This window comes from Neoarius graeffei, chromosome 7 (genome assembly GCF_027579695.1).
Source record: "Neoarius graeffei isolate fNeoGra1 chromosome 7, fNeoGra1.pri, whole genome shotgun sequence".
Classification (NCBI taxonomy): Eukaryota; Metazoa; Chordata; class Actinopteri; order Siluriformes; family Ariidae; genus Neoarius; species Neoarius graeffei.
This window is the reverse complement of record NC_083575.1, coordinates 24,814,099-24,820,682: the sequence shown is the minus strand read 5'-3', so window position 1 is coordinate 24,820,682 and position 6,584 is coordinate 24,814,099.

Genomic DNA, 6,584 nt, shown 5'->3' with positions numbered 1-6,584 from the left:
GGCTGTGCTCTTTTAAACCAAACACAATTACCACTCGCCATAGAGGAACAAGGCAAGGATGTAGGACATGTGTGCATTCTATGGTTCACAGAGATGGAAGGAATTTTTGCATGACAGCCACTTTTTTTTAAGTACAACAATGGTCTGAATATGTTTTGGCAGTGGTTGAATAATGAACATGTGCGTTTGCTGGAGGTCAGTGGTTTCAGACAGAAAAGCCCAGTAAAGTCATGAGACCTGTATTCTGCATGCACAGTTATTTCTATGTGGTAATCATTCATGAAGGTCTATTTTTGCATCTCATCTCATCTCATTCAGTAAATCTATTTTACATATTGACCTATAATAGAAATCACTCTCATATTCATATATATATATATATATATATATATATATATATATATATATATATATATATATATGTGTGTGTGTGTGTGTGTGTGTGTGTGTGTGTGTATGCATCTAATGAAGAACCTCTTGTCCCCCTTGTCATTATTTTACCCTCATTGGAACTCACAAAGCTGCAGATTAAAAAAAAAGACTCTGAAATCATGCAGCAGAATATAATGTCTTGAAATGAGCTCATGCTTTTTTTTTTTTGCAACAAGGGCAGGGTATAATATCATTATTGCATTACCACATTACAGTCCTTGTTACTGAGTGCACGAAGTATCACTCCGAATAGTGCCGCCCGTAACTAGCATTGTAACAACATGAAACTGATACACAATGGGTTTTTTTTCCTGCAGCCAAAATAACTAATTCAAGGAGAATATCCATCATCCATTTGTTTCTTCAACCATCCAGCAGTTTAACTGTCAAATATGTGCTCTCAAATGCAAAACACAACTGTTTGTTCACCATTTTCCCTGCAAATTTTTTTTTCCAAAAAAATTTTTAACAGACATTTCCATTTCAATATGTTTTACTTAAAGTGTATGTAATGCCTCTAAACCCCACTTTTTTTCTTGTACAAAGCAACAATCATGATGTCGGTTGACCATGTGTTTTCGAACCATAGCTGATCTAAAAGGCCTTAAATTAATGGAAAATCGATAAAATCAGCTGATTTTCACTGAATCTGCCAAGACTGAACCAGAAGATCCCAAAGGGGTGCGTGATGTCACACATAGAACAATCCAGGTATCAATTTCGTTCATGTACGCAGCAGTGGTTAGACTGGTCTCGAATCATGTTTTGGAGAGAATTCTGATCGTGATTGGGATTCTTATATGTCAGATAAAGGGGCAGATGATTATCAAGGATATTCCAGAGTAAATGGTTATCTTTTCAAACCCCCAAGACAAGAAACAGATGCCAGTTCACTCAGTTCATGACAGTCTTCCTCTGTAGCACGCGAGAGATGGAGAGATAGATGGATAATGACACCATCCAGAAAGTTGTCTTGTTCGACAAGAGAAGAAACTGGAAGAAGGTTGAGGAACTGCTTGGGGTCGACAAACATCAGGCCCTAAAAACTATGATGAACAAACAAGACTTCGAGCAGACGTTGGAGATGAGGTTCTCTTGCTCCGAGCAGCCACGCCCCTAGGCCAATCTCGTGCCAAGAGGGAAATGATGATGATAGATAGATAGATAGATAGATAGATAGATAGATAGATAGATAGATAGATAGATAGATGTGCAGAACGCAGTGGTTACCTTTCATCATGTTTTCCTGAAAAAACTAAAAACAAATCAAGTCTTGCAATATTGCAATCTGAGAGCATTTAACACATTTCAGTTAATAATTAATGATGATGATGATGATGACGATTGCATGTGCACATTTTTCTTTTTCTTCCTGTTAAAGTGCATCAGGTATGATCAGATCGGATGTCGCGAGCGTGTCAATGTTGCTCATAATCTTGGATCTGGAACACTGTGTGTGTGTGTGTGTGTGATAATAGGGGAATCGGTGAACTGTCCAAATGTCAGATCAAATGTCATTTATTAATTAAATGGGTTTCTTTTTTGCTCCAATAATTTCCCATTTGGTTGTTCTGGTGGTGATGAACATTTTATGAATCAAATTTATTATTAGTTGGCGACACAAAATCTGCCTGTTTCGTTTGCACAAACTTCACCCACTGTCGCTTTAGATTAATGTCATTTCTCAGAAATTGGTGAACTGAATGTCCTGTTGTATAGGAATTTGAACATCCAAACACAACACAGCACTTTCCCATCGTTATTTTTGTAAGATTCCAACAACAATATCTAATTTCAGTGAGTAAACAAGCATGGAGTCATCTCATCTCATCTCATTATCTCTAGCCGCTTTATCCTGTTCTACAGGGTCGCAGGCAAGCTGAAGCCTATCCCAGCTGACTACGGGCGAAAGGCGGCGTACACCCTGGACAAGTCTCCAGGTCATCACAGGGCTGACACATAGACACAGACAACCATTCACACCTACGGTCAATTTAGAGTCATCAGTTAGCCTAACCTGCATGTCTTTGGACTGTGGGGGAAACCGGAGCACCCGGAGGAAACCCACGTGGACACGGGGAGAACATGCAAACTCCGCACAGAAAGGCCCTTGTTGGCCACGGGGCTCGAACCCGGACCTTCTTGCTGTGAGGCGACAGCGCTAACCACTACACCACCGTGCCGCCCAGCATGGAGTCAGATGAACCAAAATGGCCCAGATAACCAGACCAGGGTTCCACGCGTGACGTTGTGCAAGATTAGCCCTGAGGCAAGGCTGCCTTTTTCTGGGATCCGGAAGCCGTGATTTATCAATATGTGCTTGAAAATGAAATAACAAATAATTAATATTATTTTTTCCCCTGCTTTATGAATTCATTTTGGTCATTACTAATGATATATATTCATTTTAATGAATTACAATAAGACATTACATACACTTTAAATATGTCTGAACCATGTGAACATGAAATGATGACATTGCACTTACTGTCCACTTTAGAAGCAACCTTGGGCCCAAAGGGTCACCAGTTCAATTCCTGGGACCGGCAGGAAAAATATGAGGGGAGTTGAGTGAATAAACAGCACTTTCCCCTTGCCCTCTGTATCATGGCTGAAGTGCCCTTGAGCAAGGCACCTAACCCCCAACTGCTCCCTGGGCGCTGTAGCATAGCTGCCCACTGCTCTGGGTATGAGTGTGTGCTCATTGCTCACTTGTGTGTGTCCATGTGTGTGTTCACTGCTTCAGATGGGTTAAATGCAGAGGGGGAATGTTACTGTGCTTGAGTGTACATATGACCAAATAAAGTCTTCTTTTTCTTCTTCTTACACCTGCATATTAATGCAGTTATCAAGATCCACTCCTGTCTACCAAAACCAGGAATCTGACTCAATGGTGGCTAGAGGTTCACCAAAATATTTGGACAGTTGAAATTTGGAAGAAAAAAAAACCTTGGAATCATGTGGTCTTTTTCTGTCCAGTTTTAGTGAGTCTGAGCAGACTGAACCTTCAGATTCCTGTTCTTGGTTGACAGGAGTAGGAGCAGGAGTCTTCTTCTGTTGTAGCCTGTCAACCTCAAGGGTTGATATGTTCTGCCTTTTGAGATGCTTTTCTGCTCACCATGGTTGTAAAGAGTGGTTATTTGAGTTACAGAAGCTTTCCTGTCAGCTTGAAGCGGCATGGTTTGTCTCTTCTGACCGCTTTCATCAACAGAACTGTGGTTCACTGGAAGTTTTTGCACCCTTCTGTATAAACTCTAAAAACTGTCGCGCATGAAAATCCTAAGAAATCATTAGTTTCTGAAATCCCCCCAAAACAAGTCACTGACAACCCCCATTTTCATTCATTAACTGAACCTCTTGACCTGGAGATATGTTGTGCTGCTGTCAAATTATTGGATAACTGCATGGATGTATGAGAATACAGGTGTTTCTTTTAAAGTGGACACTGAGTGTAATTTCATGCAATAGGGTCTACAGTTCCATTAACAAGAAGTATTTCACTGTTCCAGTGTTGTAGTTGAGTCACTAAACCTCGAGTGCGAGTCCAGTATCGAGTCCCCAGTGTTCAAGTCCGAGTCAAGTCCAAGTCATTAAAAAAAAAAAAATCAAGTCGAGTCCACTATTGATCCGAGTTGAGTCCGAGAACAAGACTCCAACTGCACCATTTGACAGTGGCTGTTTTAGTGCCATTAACATTAGCTTGTTCCTGAACATGACGTATGAACAGGTGAATGTGCTTCTCTTTGTCAGGGAGTGCGAAGTATTCTGTCAGAGATAGTTTGGAGACAGATGTAAGTGCAGAAGGTGTGTTTATTAATACACGTGAAGACAGGTAAACAATCCAAAACAGCAGGCAAAATCGTAAAACAGTGAAACAGGCAATAGGTCGAGCGAGGCACAAACAGGCTATCGTAGATTCAGCAGAATCAAAGACGAGAAACAGGAAATCAGGGATCAGGAAACCAAATAAGGAAATAAGGCTTGGTAATGTGTCAGCAACGCAACTCAATACTTCGCAAAGGAAGTGTGTTTTCATAGTTTTTATATAGGTGTGCTGATTGCACCTTAATCCTGTTTAGGCATGAGTCATTTACCACGCGTGTGCGAGAGTCTGCCTGGCACATGCGCTGTCTGGAGTGCACCCGAGAGTCTATCTGACGCATGCGCCAACGTGCGCAGATATGACACTCTTACAGGAAATTAGTGAAAAATTAATTGTAGATATAAATATCTTATGCCAAATTATTATGGCATGTTACAAAAAATAAAGAAAAAATCTAAGTCCTCATCTCCAATTTACGAGTCCTAATGCAGTTAATGCACGAGTCCAAGTCTAAGTCTGAGTCATCAGTGCTCAAATCCAAGTCAAGTCACGAGTCCTTAAAATTAGGGGATGAGTCAGACTCGAGTCTGAGTCCTGAACTCTACTACTACAAGCCTGCACTGTTCTATTTATCAGAAATTGGTAAAATAACAGAAATAATGCTTATCACAGAACATAATATTTTCCACCCAAACATAGCAAATGTTTTAGCTGTTTGAGATTGAATGCCATTTGATCCTCAAATGGCATTTAATTTTATTGTAAGCTTGTTGGAGATCTGCTTGTTCTATTTGTTATTTGGTTTATTTATGACCACAAAGGTTGATCAGTATTGCTGTTTCTGGCATTGATGCAAACATTGCTGTCTTCCTCCATCTTATCAGCTTATAGCGCTGTGACATGTAGCCTTGCTGAGATTAAAGGGACTGCGATGCACAAAAAAAAAATCAGTTGTTTAATCAGCTGGTTTAACATGAATCAGGGCAGTTATGACCCGAAATATATATGTATGTGGCATCTCTAATCAGCAGCTGAGACACCCTAACAGGAGATCATTTGAGTAATTCTTTTACATAATGTATTTTTATACATTTTATTTTTATACATCTCAATGATACTTAAGATCTCATAGTCTCAGCCATCGCAGAATTTTCAATAGAAGTTTATATCATTATTGCACTCACATAAATAAACATGCAACACAATACTCAGCATGCATTAGGCACAAATAACATATAATTGCCTGTGGGTAAATCACAGTGCAGGAGACAGGATTTAGAAAATATAGATGGGGAAAAACCAAATGCACAGGTCAACAAAATCCTGTAACATCTTTCCTCTATCAGATGTTCAGCTGAAGGTTATATGAAGTGTGAAAGCTTAATGTGTTGTTTTCCCCAAAAAGATGTACATCCTGACAAAATGGGTTTCGTGGTTATAAAACAAAGAAGGAAATGTGTGAATTAGCACTTTAGGTGACTAACAGAAAGTATTTTAAGTATAATCACATCTAATTCCACTGCAGCCCAAGCCCAGGAGAATAACATGATGATATGTGGTGCTGGAGAAACTTCCAGCCACTACCTAAAATGGGTCCAGTGCCAAAAACCCCATACTCTAGCTGAAGCCACCCAGGTTGCCAAGGACCACATGCCCGCAGTCCCAGATCAAAGAACACTGTGCACCATTTTACCCACCTCCTGACTGCCAAGTCTGATTGCCCTCAGGTAGAACATTAGGTAGGCGCACCAGGCCTCTGTGCTCCCATGACCCTCCCACAGTCCCCGATCTTTGCAGACAGCCAGCCAAAGCAATTGTAGAAAGTATAAATGTCATGCTCCGCCCTGGACATCCACTCCGGAGATTACGGATTTCCCACGCCAGCGCCGATCTCGATCCGGGACGGGAATTCCATCCCACCTGAACTCACTTCCTGGTTTTCACTGCTGCTTATTTAAAGGCCGTTCTCAGACTCTGACTTTGCCAGAGTGTCTCGTTTGTTTTCTCTAGCCATTTCTGTGCCGTTCATGCTTTTCATGATTTTTCCCTCTAGCTATTTTTCTAGTTCATGTTTTTTGCACCAAGGGTTTTTTCTTGTTCATGGTTTTTTTGCTTTAGTGTTTTTGTCCTTACCTGTCTCGTGTTTTCATCAGGTTTTTGTCTCTTATTACCTGGACTATTTTTGCCATTTGTGTTTTTGTCCTGTTTTTGTCCTGTGTGTGACCTTTTTGCCACACGCTTTTTTTCCCTGGATTAAATCACCTTATTTATTGGATTACTGTCTATTGTGCGTTTTTCTGCTTCTGGATCCAAATTTCACCTCCACCAC